Source organism: Zalophus californianus, chromosome 9 (genome assembly GCF_009762305.2).
Source record: "Zalophus californianus isolate mZalCal1 chromosome 9, mZalCal1.pri.v2, whole genome shotgun sequence".
In the NCBI taxonomy this organism is placed as follows: Eukaryota; Metazoa; Chordata; class Mammalia; order Carnivora; family Otariidae; genus Zalophus; species Zalophus californianus.
In genome coordinates this window covers 94,170,337-94,187,770 of record NC_045603.1, presented here as the reverse complement: position 1 = coordinate 94,187,770, position 17,434 = coordinate 94,170,337, and the positions used below count along the sequence as shown (strand labels likewise).

The following is a 17,434-nucleotide window of genomic DNA, read 5'->3' as shown; positions in this document are numbered from 1 at the left end:
TAGAGTTGTCAACATTAAATATAATGCAGACACACAATTTTATTCTACCTGGGCTGGTTTGTCAAACAAGCTTAATTTATCTTTACTAGTTGTTTAAGATTATAAAATTATAAATCCATTCTAAGGCATATGCTTAACTCTTGGTTTCTTTACTTCTGCGAGTTTTAATATTTGCCTAACATGCATATGTTACAAAATTTCTTAACAAAAAATAACTTTAGATGATGGCTGACTTGTTTAACATCTCATGAAATTTTCATGAGCAGTCCAAGCATAATTGTTAAGAACACGTGAGTTAAATTGAAGTGGAATAAAATTTATAAATGAGCCCTTCTGCTTAAAAATAGTTTTCCATATCTTGTTAGTAATTTAAAACTTTAATGTAATACTAAGTTAAATTAAATGATGTATATTCATTGAATATCTAGATCATTTTGAAATAAGATAAAATACTGAAACATTAACTGCTAAACATCAGTTTATCTACTTTTGGCCTCTTATTACAGACAGACTACAGATATTTGGGTCTGTTAGTAAACATGTTCTTTTATCGCTTTGAAAATCGTACTATGAGGAAACATAGGCTCCTAAAAATTATACAATTTGTGTATTCATAAGTTTGCTAATTTGCTACAGAATGCTGATATATATATATGTGCATATATATGTAGCACACAATTCACAATTGCTTCCTTGTTTTCACTGGAAATTAAGGTTACCAAGGATTAAGAATTCTAATCAATATATGTAAATAAACGACTAGGAATAATAAGGCTGGAGGAAGAAATTCTGCTTGCAAATTATGGAAAGAAAATAAGGTGTTTTCAGCTAGGCAATATATGAAAGATGCCCTCTTGTAAGAAAAAGGAGAGTAATTTTGTCCTAAAGTAGTTTTAGGTTTTTTAAAGTTTGTTTCAGATGAAGCAGAGGGAAATAAAGGACAAAAACCTAGATAGATAAAGGAAGTTGTAAAAGGAAAGAGAAAAATCTTGTCTCATGTGTTCAAGCTATCTAAAATTAAGTGTGTTTATCGTAAGGTTTTTTAAAATGAATTTTAATATCCATAGTGTGCTGATACAAAAATGGAGCTCACATTACTGGTCTGTTCTTAATAAGATATTATAAAAGGTTTTTCTTTACCTGTTGAGTAATCTGCCAAAGAACAGATTCTGTGTCTTATCACAATAATTTCCTATGCTTTATGTTGTCTTTGTCATGTCTTTGATTACTTAGGAAAACTGAGACTTAATATTGAAAGTGCTAAGTTTTTTTACCGTCATGTGACCTTCCATATTTGCTTCAAAATCTCGTATTGGCACTTTGGTTAAATAGATAACTAAGCATTGTTTCAGGTGACCTGTGATTGTGTTTAATCAGGTGTTCAAACCTTTTGACATTTTTGACAAATTTCCCCAAATCAAATTTACCCAAAATTCTAAACGGAGTGGGTTTTTTTGTTTTGTTTTGTTTTGTTTTGTTTTGTTTTGTTTTACCTGAAGATAACTTTGAGACTCCCCAGAGGGCACTTGGGGAAAATCTCAAAGGATTTGCTCTCTTACTTTGTAAAAGAAAGATGTTAAACCCATTGGGGTTTGGTGTTTTTTCTTAAGATTTTATTTGAGAGAGAGAGAGAGCATGTGCACAAGAGAGCACAGATGGTGGAGAGGGAGAAGCAGGCTGCCCATCAAGGGGGAGCCCAATGCGGGGGCTCGATCCCAGGACCCTGGGATCAGGACCTGAGCTGAAGGCAGACACCTAATGACTGAGCCACCCCCAAAAGAAGTGATTCTTAACTTTCTTTAGCTATATTTGTGTGGATATATGCTATTAATATAAATTGTTCAGAAATTGTGTAAAGTTTCTAGAAATTTTTCAGTATCTTTACCATCCACGGTATGTCCTTAAGTAATGATATCAGTCATAATTCCAGTTATTATAAAATGTATGCCACAGAAATAACCAAATTTACTTGCCCATTGTACCATAACGAACTTTCATCAGCTCTTTAACCATGGCCATTTTACATTCTTTTGTCATTCACATACAATTAATGTTGTACTCTTAGTCTTTCTGAAAGCATGTGCCATCAACTAAAAGTGGAAATGCTCATCTTCAAGGAGATTCATGGGAAAAAGTCTGGCAAGTAGTCTGAAGTACAGGATTCTGATAACTTTAATAGCATGCCACTGGACTGGGTAAAGAGTCACAAAACTCCGAGGGAGAAAGTAATGAATGCATAAAATTGCTAATCCCAAATCAAGCAAAACAATAATTACTTTATTTAGTAAAGTAAATTATTTATTCAGCTCATGGAGCTAAATAAACTGATAAAGATGATTATAATTTTTATGGCCTTTTTGTTTGAAATATCTCTGGTTCTTTAATGTTTCATTTTCCAGATTTAAAGAATCCCTTTTCTCTTAAGCTATCAATAACTTACAGCAACATGCTGAAGTATACCTTCGTGAAACATTTACTTTTTCTTCCTACCTGATTCCTCCAGAATTTGGAAACTCCCTTTGAATATTCTTATTTTTGCGGTAACATAATTATTTGCATAAGTTTAATAGGAATCTGTTCTCCTTGTAAACATGACACAATTTGAAACTTTGGTTACTATTACCAAGGCTTTGACTGGAATGTCATATTTGAGAATGGTGCACATAAAATCAGATATGGCCAGACAGTTTTAAGGAACTAAGTAAGTTTGACTGTAGGGAGCCAAAGCTTACAAGGTCCTCTTGGAACATCCACCTGGCTTTTGGGTTCCTGGCCTTATAAGTAAGGAAGATCGCTTTCGAACAGGCCCAGGAATCTTAAAATATATTGGAAACCTCAAGAAAAAAGGAATTTCACCCAAACCTATAGGTGTTGCCGATGAGGACTGATGACAACATCTTGACTGGGCTTCCGACCCTCAAGAGGCTTTTAAAAATCTAATCTGCATTCCCTTATTTAAAGTTCCAGCTAAAGCAGACTTAAAAAAGCGTAAATGATCAATTACTATTTTTGCTGTGCTTATGCAAATAACTAGGCCAAGTTTAATGAGACGAGATTTATTTTGCAAATTAGTCTTACTTTGATTATCTTTGATAGAAATTAAAGTGATTGTAGAGAGAAAATTCTATGTGTCAATGAAAAAATATAGCACATCCTTGTGGGTCGTTGAATTCTAGCTAAGTTTGCTCCCATTGAGCTTTTTCACCTCTTTGTAAATTGGCTCCTGCTGTTTTGTACATTTTGTCAGTAATTAACATTTCTAATTTTTTTCCTCACCCTTCTGACTTGGCAACACTGAGAACTAAAATCTGACTTCCCAGATCCTTATTGAGACCATCTAAAAGGGCTCTAAAAGCAAATGATGGATGCTTCCTTGCTGTGCCCCGAAAAATAACCATGTCTGTGACACTGACGTATATGCCACTACTAAAGACATTCACACTGCAAACTGCAAACCAGAGAAACTGGAAGTTGGATTATCACAGCCATCCTCACCCTACCATCTAAAGATGCTCTGAGCTCAACCTCTAGAAATCTTTTTGACAGACTTCGTCTGGTCCCCAAAACTGGGTTTATAATTTGCTTCATTCATTCACTTTTGTTTTTCCTTTTGTTTCCGTAGAAATTTCCCTTCCGGAAAAAAAATAAGTTTCACTGGGCAGAATGAAGGGTATCAGAATATGCCACCCCAAAGTACGCCTCTTTGTCACATGGACTATTTTGAGCTAAAGGCAATTGAGGACCAGCATATGTAAGAAAAGCTGTTTACCTCCTCCTAGCTACCTAAAAATAGAGTACAAATTTCCCCCTTTCGTAAAGGAAATTTACATTTAAAAAGGAAATTTCCATTTGTAAGGATGTCTCTTACCAGGGAGAGAGCAACACCCAGAGACAACTCTCCTGAGAGACATAACAAGACAACCCTTACTTAACCGTATATTTTCTCCCTTCCCCTTTCCATAACTTGCCTCCCCAACCCAGAAGTTCAAACCTCTTTTCTTTTGTTTAGCCTAAGATAGTATATAAAGCCTCAATCATCTAGCTGCCTCCTTGAGTCTTCATTTTGTTGTGAGTCTCCATGCATATGTATGTAACCAGATCTTTTTATCTCTCTCTCTTGCTGGAGAAAGGTTTTCCTTCCCTTCATAGGCAAAGACCCTGGAGATGAGTGAGGTGAGGGCACACAAGTGGTGGCTGATGCATACAAATGGTTAAGTGATAAAGTGAGAATCAAGCTCTAACAACCTGGCCTCAAAGTCCACACATTTCATTGAATTGGAGGTGATTTTATTAACTTCTCTGATAGCCTTTTTTTTTTGTCCGTCTCTCCAGTAGAATGTAAGCCTCTTGAGGAAATGGCATTTCTCTATCTTATTCGCCATTATATCTTCAACATGGAACCCAGTGCCTGACTCAAGAAGGTGCTCAATAAATATTTGTAGAATGAATGAATAAAGCGTTCCTAGATGGGAAATGGATTTTAAGGTGGTCTTGTTCCTGTCACTGTTCAAAAAAGCACTACTGAGTTACTACATGGACAAATGAGAAGTGCTGGTGAGTGAAGGCGATAGACTGCGAGAAAACGAGACAGATGGTCTAGCTTGCTCACATGTCCAGCCAGCCTTAGAAGTCCTTGAACTCTAGAGGATATCCTTAAGGAAACAGGAAGGAAGCAAAATCAGAAATTCCTTAGGAAGTTCGAAAAAGGAAATGTAGAGAATCGGGCACATTGTATGACATATAGGAAGTTATTTAAAGCAGGTTTTTGAAACTGTGAATCTATAAGTGGGTTATAAAAATCCAGCAACTTCATACAATTTTACACAAAAACATGTCTCTTTATATTCATGTGCAAATTCCTAGGGCAATAGTTTCTCTCATATTTGGAAGTAAATCCATAACTTCCACATGATTAAGAAGTACTAAGTGATTACGGCAACTCATAGATAATCTAGACTCACTTTCAGATGAAGAAACCAAGGCCCGAAGACGTTACGGGACCTGCTAAAATTCAAACAATAAGTTGGATGACAAGAAGGGCAGGACTCAGGTCTCTTGATTCCTAATTCAGCATTCTTTGCTGTGTCTCTATGCCGTCCTGAAATTAAGTCATAGAATACTGTGTGAAGAAAAAAGAAAAGTTTAATTTCTTGGAAAAAAGAAGAGAAAATTTAAACAAATTCATTATAAAGGTTAAAGCAGTAGAACCCTAAGACTAGAGGAGGTTGAGGTATATTTAACATTTCCCTGATTTTAGGTGAAAAATGCCTCTAAATATCCTGAGACGTTTATTTTTCAAGATGGTTATGGAATACAAAAGAAAAGACCTAAATAATTATTCAGCCATTCAGCTGAGAAGCGGTAAGAACTAGATTATCCTTATTCGACATATAAATGTGAATATGTATCAAAGTCATCCACAAAAAAGAATTTTAAAAAAGAATAATGAAGGCATAAACCTATCGAAGTCTAGTGCTCATCTATGATACTAAGCGAAAAAAAAAAAAACACCGAAAAACAAAAAAAAAGCCCATGGTGTTTCCTCATAAATACTAAGATAAAGCATTGTGAACATTTGATTGTCTTTCACAATGCGGTCTCAAGGATAGATTAAGTAAATGAAATCCTCACTCTCCAATCCTCATGTTAGGCAGTTCATCAACTTTTGTTCAGAGAATGGCAGACTGTCGGGAGACCTGAGCTCAAATCTTGCAGTAGCCACTAAATCATGGACTTGCAGAAGTCAGCTTCTCTGTTTCTCAATTTTTTCCATCTTCAGAGTGGAAAAAAAAAAGTGATCTTAGACAGTGTTTTTCAAACTTTTTTAAACTGTGTTTTATTCTTAAACATTTTTTTATTACCACCAGTAGTAAGACACGTATCTTATATTATCTGCATGAATAAACATATGTGTCTATGACTGAAATAAAAGTTTCATGTAACAATATCAACCCGTCGTATATTCAGGACACTCTGATATTTTCTATTCTATTAGGTTATGTCCTGTTTCTTTCTTTTTTTACAATGCATATTATGACCCATTAAATTGATTTCACGACCTACCTATGGGTCACAATCTACAGTTTAAAAGACATTACAAAAAACATTAAGGTTGGGGCGCCTGGGTGGCTCAGTCGCTAAGTGTCTGCCTTCGGCTCGGGTCATGGTCCCAGGGTCCTGGGATCGAGCCCCGCATCGCGCTCCCTGCTCGGCGGGAAGCCTGCTTCTCCCTCTCCCGCTCCCCCTGCTTGTGTTCCCTCTCTCGCTGTGTCTCTCTCTGTCAAATAAATAAATAAAATCTTTAAAAAAAATTAAGGTCACTTGTAGCTTTTATATTCTACTGATAAACTCACTACAAGGACCACAAGTCAAGAGTAAAATCCGTCTACTTGAATTTCTGTTTTTCCCCCTCCTTATCTTGATGGTAATAATGGACCGTGATAAAGAATTTCAGGTGGCAAAAGAGAAGCAGGAGTTTTAAGCATTCATGAAAGGTCATTCAGCCAGTAAGTAATTTAACATCAGCCATAGAGAAAAGACAAGGCATTCACAAGTAAATCAGGACATTTTTAGTGACATTTTTAATAGACTACCTGTGAGCCGTTTAAGTTTTAAGAGCTTCTCAAGAGGATGTTTAAGAGAAGGAGGAGACTGAGGGGTTAGGGAGAAGAGCAGAGAAGGAGAAAAAGAGATAAACGTTCAGGTGTTGGTGGGCGGTGCTGGCCCCTCTGACCTTCCCTGGTGGTAGGCTTAGCTCCTGGGAGAAACCTCCTCTCTACCTGTGAAAACGGACCCCATGAGCCATGTCGGCATGCCCCGCTCTGAGAGCAGTCCTTTAGATCACAAATCTGATCGTTGCATGTCTGCTTAAAATTCCTCAGGAATTCTCAGCATCTCCAGGATAATGTGTAAACTCTTCAGCATGGCACACCAACCGTTTCTAATTGGATCACAGGTTCTCCCATCGCCCCCCCCCCCACCCCAAAGCCTCCATGCCCCAGGGCGCAGACGCCATCACTAGTTACATCGAATCTGGGAAGTTCCCTTAAACATCCCTTGTCAGGCCTCTAATTTTTTTTCAGTTCTTTTCTCTTTCTAGAATACCCTCCTCCCTGCTTACCTTTTCCCTTCCCTCCCGTCCTAGTACACGTATCCTTTCTCGGTCCTGCCCCACCTTCTCTAACACTGTGCTGGCCCCCGTCACAGATGCTAATACCATACATTGCAACACATCTGTTCATCTTTCCCATGAGACCATGAGTCCTTGAGAGCAGGGGGTCATGTCCATCCTATTCGTAGGTGAACAGTACGCAGCACATAGTTAAAGTTCCATAAATAATCTGTTCACAGAATGAATGAATACTGAAGGACTTTCTTATACTCCACTTGTCCCAGTCACTGAGAGTCGCTGAAGGTTCTGAAATTCAGTAATGATGCTTGCCAGTCGAGTGTAATCAGATGAAGTAGATAATCCTTCAGTCTCCCAGCAAAACTCTAGCTAAATGTTCACATGACAAGTAAGCTGTGAGTCCTGGTTTAAAGAGACGATAATGATTCAGCAGATTGGGAACATCAGCTGCTGGCAGCCAATCAAGAGAACGTCGTCTTCCTAAAAGGGCCCCTCCAAAAAAGTTTGGAATTGAGTGGAAAGAACTCAGAAAACCACGGTGGAGAATCACTAGATTTTAGAAAATTTAGCATTTCGACTGTATCCCCTTTATTTGTGGAAAACAGAGAAGTAAGGCTAATGGTAAAAGTCGTTAAGTGTGAAAGAAAGCAGAGCACCCATAGCTTATAGCCCTATTCCTACTTTGATTATTAGAAGAGTAGGGTTTCACTAAAACAAGAAATCCCAGGTGTGAGGAGCAAGTAACGAGGGATCAGGATAATTCATTTTAAAAATATGGCCAATAAAATGGGAGAGTCAATTAAATCCAACAAGGGAAAATGATCAGAGGAACAAAGGTAATAAATGTTGGCCCCAAGGGAAAGTAGAATGAAGTATCTGATCTTGGAAGATGAACAGAGGTGAGAGAAAGGAATGCCCAAAATAAGGGGATGAAACAGATCCTGATTCTAGAGTGACCAAGGAGATGCTTTTGGAGTTGAAGTCATTTTAGATTTCGTGTCTTAACAGGAAACTACAAGAGGACAACTAGGAAGTAAAAAATTTGCTTCCATTAAATTGCTGATAAGAAACGGGTTAGAGAACACAAAGAATTAAGGGCATGGCTTAAATCTCCTGTCTCTATGTCATGAAGAGTGTCTCAATTACATAACGATTTCTTTTCATTTCCTAAAGAACAAAGGAACTGAACAAAGCAAATGCATTGATTGGTTATCAGAAAGAATAAACAAGTCTGATTTCAAAAGTGTTTCCCACTGAGTCAAATTCTGGTCCTCAGTGAATTCTGGGGGGAAATGTCTATGAGTACAGACATATAGGAATATATAGGAATATAACCAGTAAAATCGCAGGAATTTTTGAAGACAATTCAAGATACCAATATAATCATATTTTTAGCATCACTGGAATCTTGTGCTAAAAATTAATGATGGTTGTTTGTTAGTGGTAAAACTGTGATTTTCTTTAGAACTTTTTCTTTTCTTTATTTATATTATCAAAAGTTTTCACAATGAACATATATTACTATTATCATGAAGGAAAAAAAAATCCCCTTTCGCCCCCACCGCAAAAATTCTGAATAGGATAATACTTAAAAATTGATTTATTTGATCTCTTATGGTAGAAAAATGAAAAATTCGATCCCATGAACTCAAATCACTCCTAAGCGGATCCTAGGAAATTAGACTATTCAAAAGAGCATCACATCCAGTCTCTTAAAACTAGAACCTGGAAGACAGCAGCTGCAGCTGCTTTCATTACTCCTTCCCTCTGGGCAGAGGTGAACTTTTATTGGGTTACTTGGCAGTAAGTAAACAAATATGGGTAAGAGATTTCCTCGACTGAAGGGACAGAAACTAACTCAGGTAGCTCGGAGTTTTAAAAGATGGGTCTGTTTTTAAGGACAGAGAGAACTCAAGAAAACACTGTTGAATCCAGCCTCCTGGGAGCGAGGGGGAACGGAGGTGGGGTAGGGGGGGCCTGTCAGGCGGGGGATAGAGCTCCATGCGTCCTGGAGACACGGGGCCTCTGTTCTTTGGCATTTTCGGAATATCTGTTCTGTTCTTATCTCTGCAGACCAGATCCTTTCACGTTTTCAAAATTTCGGCTGCTCTCTGATTTTGGCCTGCACATGGCTTTTTCTAGGCCACAAAGCTGACTCCAGGCACGATGCTACGTAACAGATCAGCTTCTAGCAGCCAACACAAACTCTCAGAAAGCTGATCCCACATTGGTTCTAAGAGAAGCTGCCGATCGTCTGAGTGTGGGTGAGATATACGCGCCTGTTCCGATGAGCCAGGGTAGAGGAGCCAGATGCCCTCATCAACATGGCCACCTAGGCTCACCTCTTCAACAGAGCCTTTTCTGGGGTCTTTTGCAGAGAAGGGACGTGGTGCTAATGACTACCCAAAATATATTTATTACCCTTTACTAAGCAACTTTGGATGCATCATTATATTTGGTAATGGGATGAAAATGTTATTGTGTAGTTCATCCTTGCCTCTTCCGCCCCTCTCACCAAGTATCCCGTTGTTCCTTTTTTTGGCTGCCAAGAGCCCCAAGCCCAGGCCTTCCTTTACAAGAAATAACCCAACTCCAAAAGCATCTACCCCCTTTCTCCCCCTCCAGTCTCATTCCTATAGCAGCGGCTTTTTCCTGGCTAAAAGAGATAACGAATCCATACTAAAGTACTTAGGCTGGTAAAGTGATTGCATGGCAAGCCGTTCAGCCTCTCAGGGACTTAGGTTACTTATCCCTACAGTGACAGAACCTGGACTGATAGACCCTTAGGACGTTTTCGAGTATAATGTTCTAAGTTCCGAAGATAAAAGTTGAAGATCACCCCCCCTCCAAGGCTCCCTTTAAAGACTATTCTGAATCATAAGAAGAGTTAACATCCACTTAAGGCTTATTAGACATCATACACTCCTCTGAGAGCTTTACATATAACACTTTCTTTGATCCTTAGAACAACCCAGATAAGAGAGTGTGTTAGTTAGGATCGTATTCACTGTGGTAGCAAATACATGCTGGCAACATATACCTTAAATAAAATCAGAGTTTATTTCTCATTGACATCACAGGCCAGGATGGGTGTTCCTGGTTTTGGAGGCTTTCTTCCATTTGGTGATTCAGAAACCCAGGCTTTGTGTGTGTGTGTGTGTGTGTGTGTGTGTGTGTGTGTGTGTGTGTGTGTGTGTCTGCTGCCACCTAGATCTCTCTGCCATCTGCTTGAAGGAAAAAGAGAGTACAGGAAAGAGTCATGAAGTGTTAGACTTGCCAGGAACCATGTCATCTGAAGGTCACAAACTGGCAACCTGGGCCAAATCGGGCCCAAAGACGAGATGTGCTTTGTTTGGTTCATTATGTGCATCAGTGGTCCACATGTAAAAAAGGGGAGCTCACAGTTTTTAAAAATCTAGATTCACTCTGGAAAAATGAGAAGACCTGGCAACTCTGCCTGGCCAGCACCCACCCCCACCCCCCAGCCCCGGCCGGAATGAGAGCCAGTAATGCCCTTTGGCCATTGCATGGATCCCCCAGCTGCCCCAGCCCTGCTTCAATTCATTTACGACCCTGCCCAGACCCTGTTGGCAGCACAGGAGTTGGCAACCCTGGCTCAATCGACCTGTTCGGGTGTCACAGCTAGGGAAGTGAGAAGTGGAGAAGCCAAGTGACTCACCTGTCCACACCACTCTTCTGACATAACAGGGTTAATAGAGCTGGTCTAAGGGCACTCTGTCCATACCTTCCTTTCTCTGGCTCGTACTTTCCCCGAAGAGCTTTGGAAAGGAAGCGTACCATCTGAGGAAATTATGTTTCAAGCAGGAAGAGACAAGGATGATGTCAACCAGCGGATAAGCTGGAGAGGCCCACTGACTAGAAGTTGAGAGACGTGGGTAGGAAATTATTAATGGGAGGAAGTGGAAGGAAGAGAGAGATTCCATGCATAATAAGGGCACAGGAGAGAGGCACCCATGGAGAGCTAGGGTAAGGTGAGGAGACAGTGCAAGGCAGGCACCCAGTTGCTCTGCCCCTCTAGAGATGAAAGCCTGGCTGGAAAGCCGCCACAGACAGAAAAAAAGGAGGCTGCCAAATAGAGACTAAAATCAAAACTGATCAGAAAAAATACTTAGACATCATAAGAGCTTTCTTCTTCGGCTTTATTTCTTTTGAACAGCAACAGAAGCCGTGTGAAGGAAAGCCGAGATTTCTCAAGGTTGCCTGAGAACTTACTAACAGGAGATCGAAACAATTATCTAAAACAATTAGACTGGCAAGAAAAAGAATGAAAGAAAGAAAGAAAGAAAGAAAGAAAGAAAGAAAGAAAGAAAGAAAGAAAGAAAGAAAGAAAGAAAGAAAGAAAGAAAGAAAAAGAAAGAAAGAATCTTCCTGAAACCAAAATGCAACCTGGGGAATTTTACCAAGAATTTGCTGTTTAAGCGTTCAGCAAACGTTTTTCTCGAAAGAAAAATGAACCAAGACTGAGGCACACGGGACTTTTTCTTGGCGGGGGTTCGGGATCCCAGGACTGGTTCTGCTGCAAGTCTATGGAATTCACATGGAATGCTGTTGTGCGACTTAACTATAAAGATTAGTAGAGAGAAGTAGCAAAACGATCTTTGAGATCCTGATGGGTGCCAAAACAGTAGGGAGGGAGTAATGTAGACAGTTGATAATCTTAAAAAAAAATTCATGTGTAATTAGCACATGAAAGTCAGAAGGACTGGGTGCTGCCACTAATGGGCTGGGTCGCTGTGAGCCAGTCACTTCAGTTCTCTAAGACTCAGTTTCCTCACCTGTGAAGCGAGGTGCTTGGGCTGACTTTCAAGGTGTTATTCTCAGATCAGCAGCGGCAGCAGCGGAGAACTTGTTAGAAATACAAATTCTTAGGTCTCATTCCAGACCTAACTGATGCCCTGCAATCTGTGTTGTACCCAGCCCTCTGAGTGAGACACCTATAAAGTGTGAGAACACCAGAACAAAAGATGTTCTCTACCTATTGCCATAAATACTCTAATTCTAATGAGAGCTAGGTTCCTAGCAGATGGCATTAAAGAGTTTTTAAAAGATATTCAATGTGACAAGACATGATTATTTGTTTCAAATGATGCAAGTGTTTGGTTAACCATTCAATTTTATGAAACGTAAGAACAGCCATGCTCAGGTAAGGAGCTTTCCAACAATGAAACGAAGTGCACCGAAGCTAAATTAAAAACCCCAGATGATAGGATGGGAACAGTCACATATGCATTGGCAGTGATCTCCCTATGAGGGTACATACAAATTAGGACAGGTTCAGTGTGCTGAAAGTAAAAAGAAGGATCCATCCCTTTTAGTGTTTCTGTTCTACAGTTAAAAAAAAAAAAGACTGACAGCTCACTAAATGAACTTTCTTATAATTAGCTACCTTATTTTAACAGTACTTGTGTTTATAAAAAAATCTTCAAGGCTCCTTGGAAGTTTTAGTGGAGCTCAACTCAAAGGTTGAGCTCTAATACCAAAAAGCAAGAGAGAATACAAGCCAAGAAGCAAAATAAACAAGACAAATCAACTTCATAATCAACTTCACTTTGTCCAGGAGTACTTGAAGATGAATACGACTGTAAAACTGAGGGATTCTAGTTTGCTTTCCATAGCACCCTCTTCTTGGTTTTCCCTCTTCGCTTTAAGAGACCGGCTCTTTTATTTCTTTTCCATGTCAGTCATTTATGCTTGTTTTCATTGACTCTTTTTTTTTTAAAGATTTTATTTATTTATTTGAGAGAGAGAGAGAATGAGAGATAGAAAGCACGAGAGGGAAGAGGGTCAGAGGGAGAAGCAGACTCCCTGCTGAGCAGGAAGCCCGATGTGGGACCCGATCCCAAGACTCCAGGATCATGACCTGAGCCGAAGGCAGTCGCTTAACCAACTGAGCCACCCAGGCGCCCGTTTTCATTGACTCTTAACACTAGAGTAAGAATAAATTTTATGATGTGCTATGTCAGCCAGGCATTTTCATGTTGTTTTTCATAATGAAGTCTAGAATGAAAGGTCCTGTCTTTTCTATGAAAGGAGCTACAGGTACCACCCAATAAATAGAGAAATTTTTGAATGGAGCAGAAAAGCCTCCAAGGTCCGTAAGGAGACTTCTGAAAGTCCATCGGCTTAATGATCTTCTTAGCAAACTTCTTAGGACAATTGGGAGCAGTGGTGGTAGAGGACGTAGAGTCGCAGGGCAGACAGAGTAGCAGGGGAGGTAGAGTAGCAGAGGAAGTGGAGTAGCAGGGGAGGTGGAGTAGCAGGGGAGGTGGAGTAGCGGGGGAGGTGGAGCTGGGAGCAGTCCAGAAGCCCATGGTAAAATGAATAGAGACTATACTGGCCTTTCTGCTAAAAGAATTTTCTCCCACAAGTAAAACAATCGGCAGGTTGCCTAGGCAAGACAGACTCTATTAGTTGTCACAAAATCTCTCCCAGGACTGAAGTCTTCCTACCTTAGAGGTCAGCTCTCTCCCATCCTTCCTGCTTCTCTACCCCATCTTTTCATGCATGCATTCAGATCAGCCCATCTCCCTCCCCTCCCCCCCAGTTGTAATGCATCTTCTGTCCCAGGAGCCAGGGCCACTGTGTTGGTTATGTAGGTTGTACCCTCCACAAAAAGCCCACCCAAGTGGCACCACACAGAGGGGGTGAATGGAGGCTGAGATTTAGCCCATACATCCCTCATTAAACCCTGCATTAGGGGACTGACCTTTTCTAACTCCCACAAATGTACCGTGAGAGCTAGCTAGGCACAATCATGCCAGTAACCCCCACACTGTATTTTTGGGCACATCTGACACTGTAGTAGTTTTCTTAAAGAAACTCCTCTTTACACGCTCTCTAGATTAATCCATGCTTCTCATTCCTTCCATAAAACATGCTGACAAGTGCCCATGGCACGCCCATGCCAGCCATTGGTAGACACTCTCTAGCATGCTCTGGGCACGTCTACTCCCTTCAGTTAGGTTCTATGTATATCAAGCACTCCTATTTGTCCCCAGACTGGTTTCGACCCATCATACTTGTTGTTTTAATGATCTAAATTAATTAAATATTGAATCAACTGATGACACCGTGTAAAAAGAGAAAGAGTTGTGGTTTCTGTGAAAACTAAGTTCAAGATATGCAAAAACTAGAAAGGGGTTGAGTACTCAAAATAGCTGTTGATTTGGTTGTGGGGAGGCAACTATAAAAGGTTGAAAAAGAAAAATGCAAAGTCTAGGATTCTGCGCTTGAATTACTTTGTATGTGATATGAAGTCCTTGATTCACTTTAAAGAAATTCAAGCAAGAAATCATAGACCAGGAATTATGAGTGTAGTTTATGAAAGAAAGATGTGTCACTGTAATCCACAGACCCATGTTTAAAAACAAAAAAAAAAATGAAAGTTTTCAAAATTAAAAACTTTGGGCCTATAGCAAAACACATGTACAGTATTCATATATTTTAAGGTAAAATACAGGCTTCAGAAATGTCTGTGCTATTTTAAGCAGTTTTTCCAATTAATCAATTGTCAACCAATACCCAGTCCAGATCATGTCATATAAGAAGGCTTCTATAGAATTTTATTTGGTGCTTAAGGAGATTTGTGAATAGTAGCTCTCACCCTTTGTGATGCCTTTCTGTGCAACTTTAAATATCTTATAGTATATCTGCCTTTTCTAGCAGTATTTTTTGTTTTTAAATCTTTTTTATTTTTAAATTGCCAACAGTACTTTTGACAAAGCAGTAATGTATCACAAGAGAAAAGAGTCATCCTCAATAAAAGCCATACAATCATGTCTATACCAACTCAAAATATAAAACAATGTTCTTTGGAATCCAATTTGACTTTAGGAAACATACTTCACTACAGATTAGGACAAGACACACATTCTATCTGGCAGCCACGAATCAGTATTTGGCATCTCCGCTGGAAATTTTGTAAAAATTGCCTTTTAAAAAGTTCACCCTGACTAAAAGACAGCTGGGTATAACAAACTCAGAACTTTTCTTAGGAAGCATGATTTAATGTGAGGTTAATGATTCATTAGGGGAGGAAGAAAGAACTGGAAAAGAAGTTTTATTTCATCATTTCCTAACCTTTTAGAATCAAAGATTCAAGCAGTTTTGGAAGTGGGGAGAAATTCAGGGGTCAGCATGCCTTTGTCTTACAGCAGAAAGTTCTTCAGATCAAATGGTCCCCTATTCTGGTATATCTCTACTGCAAATGAGATGTTCTCCACACTGGAAAGGAGTATGCTTCATTATTAAAAAAATTCTTTCTTTTTTTTAAGATTTTATTTATTTATTTGAGAGAGAGAGCATGAGTATTGGGGGAGGGGCAGAGGGAAAGGGAGAAGCAGACTCCCCCTGAGCAGGGAGCCCGCTGTGGGGCTCCGTCCCAGGACCCCGGGATCATGACCTGAGCCGAAGGCAGACGCTTAACAGACTGAGCCACCTACATGCCCCTCAGAAAATTCTTTCTTATTGTGAGTTTTACTCTATCATTTTGTCACCTCCACTTCTGGATTTCAGTTCTGGAAACGTGCAACCTGAACATTTCTGTTCTTGCCTATTTTGAAGGAACTGGGTATAGTTATCCTGGAGAAAACAAAGTGTGTGTGTGTGTGTGTGTGTGTGTGTGTGTGTGTGTGTGTGTGTGTGTCCTGGATGGGTTGTGGGTAAGAGTAAGAAGCTTCACAGTATAAGGGAAAACTACCTGTCAGTCTAGCAATTAAATAATGTGAAGGCATGCCTTAAAAAGTAGTGAACTCCCTTGTTCCAGAAGAGAGCAGTGATTAACTCCTGGGATGACTTCAGGATGGGATTCTTATATTGGGCAGAAGGTCAGGATAAGAGGCCTCTAAAATTCCGTTGAATATTCTAAAAGTTCTTAATATACCTGATAGTCTCCATGATTTTCTATTCCGTAACGTACTTGGTTTCTTCAAGTATCCTTTATATGCTGTAGCTTCCAGATCTTTTCAGTCTTTCAGCTGGTCTGGTATGAAAGCATGTTGATGTAATAAATATCCTTAAAATTTTGTATCCAAAATTTAAATTTAATAATCAGTAAAAATTATGCTGAAATGGGGTCACCAGGAAATGGCCTCCATTTGGTGATTTTGATATTGCTAGTAAAAGACAATATGATGGGGCACCTGGGTGGCACAGTCGGTTAAGGGTCCGACTCTTGGTTTTGGCTCAGGTCGTGATCTCAGGGTCGCGAGATCAAACCCCATGTCAGGCTCCACGTTTAGTGTGGACTCTGCTTGGGTTTCTCTCTCCCTCTCCCTGCCCCTCCCCACCCTCCAAAATAAATAAATAAATAAATCTTTTTAAAAAAGATAACATGAACTGCGTTGTTGCTAAAGAGCCTTGGAAAACACTAATGTCAAAAAAGTGGCCAGAATTGATTCTTAGAACTAGAATATCACTAATAAACCAGTAAGTTAGTTAATTACTTTGTAGCCTAGTTAAAGAAACACAGGTCAAGAATCCCTTATTCGTAATCCAGAAAACTTGGAAAACAAATTTTTCCACAACTCATTTGGTGGCAGAAACTGATGTGAATCACTGGAGGCTATTTAATTATCTATACTTATCCTGTTTACTCTGAATACTCACATGTTTGGCAGCCGATGTATTTCAATGTTTGATTCGGAGGTGCACTCTATTACTTTTCTAAATCCAAAGTATTTGAATTCAGAAACACATCTGGCCAACAACAGCAGGTTTGCTTGCTTGCAGGCGTGGGCTCCTGGAGACTGGTGGTGGGCACCTGCGTATTTGCAAGAAAAAGGAGAAGTCATTCTACTTGCAGTAGCATGAGCTCCAGACACTCTGAAGGATCTAGCTACACAAATAAAACAACGGGATCCTGAAGAAAACATACTTTTAATGCCATGGTAGACTCCCAAACAGTAATGGAAATCTATACACACACACACACACACACACACACACACACACACACACAACTCATACATACACACTAAATACAAAATAAATAAAAACGGACCAAATACAAACCAAGAGGAGAGGGGCATGAAAAGGGAAAAAGAAAATTAACTCAATCATTCCAAAGATTGTAAGATAACCTATTGGTCACAATAGGCTACTTTATGCTATGACGATCAATAACTTCACTAACTCACTGACGTAACACACACCAAGCTTTCCTCTCACTCTTGCTGCACACCAATGCGGGCTGGTAGGAGAATCTGCTCCGCACAGTCGCTGAAGGACTTGACTGTGAAGGTTTTGCCCTCCAGCATGTTGTAAGCTGTTGCAACAGGATGAAAG

General features: G+C 39.6%; 1 long non-coding RNA gene across 1 annotated transcript; it reads right to left on the bottom strand.

Moving 5' to 3' along the window:
• Positions 1-5,655: 5,655 nt before the first annotated feature.
• LOC113921440 lies at positions 5,656-16,892 on the bottom strand. Its single transcript, XR_003519690.1, has 3 exons — positions 16,757-16,892; positions 16,032-16,130; positions 5,656-5,773 (listed from the first exon to the last, which is right to left on the bottom strand). It is a non-coding gene; the product is annotated as an uncharacterized LOC113921440 (long non-coding RNA).
• Positions 16,893-17,434: the final 542 nt, after the last annotated feature.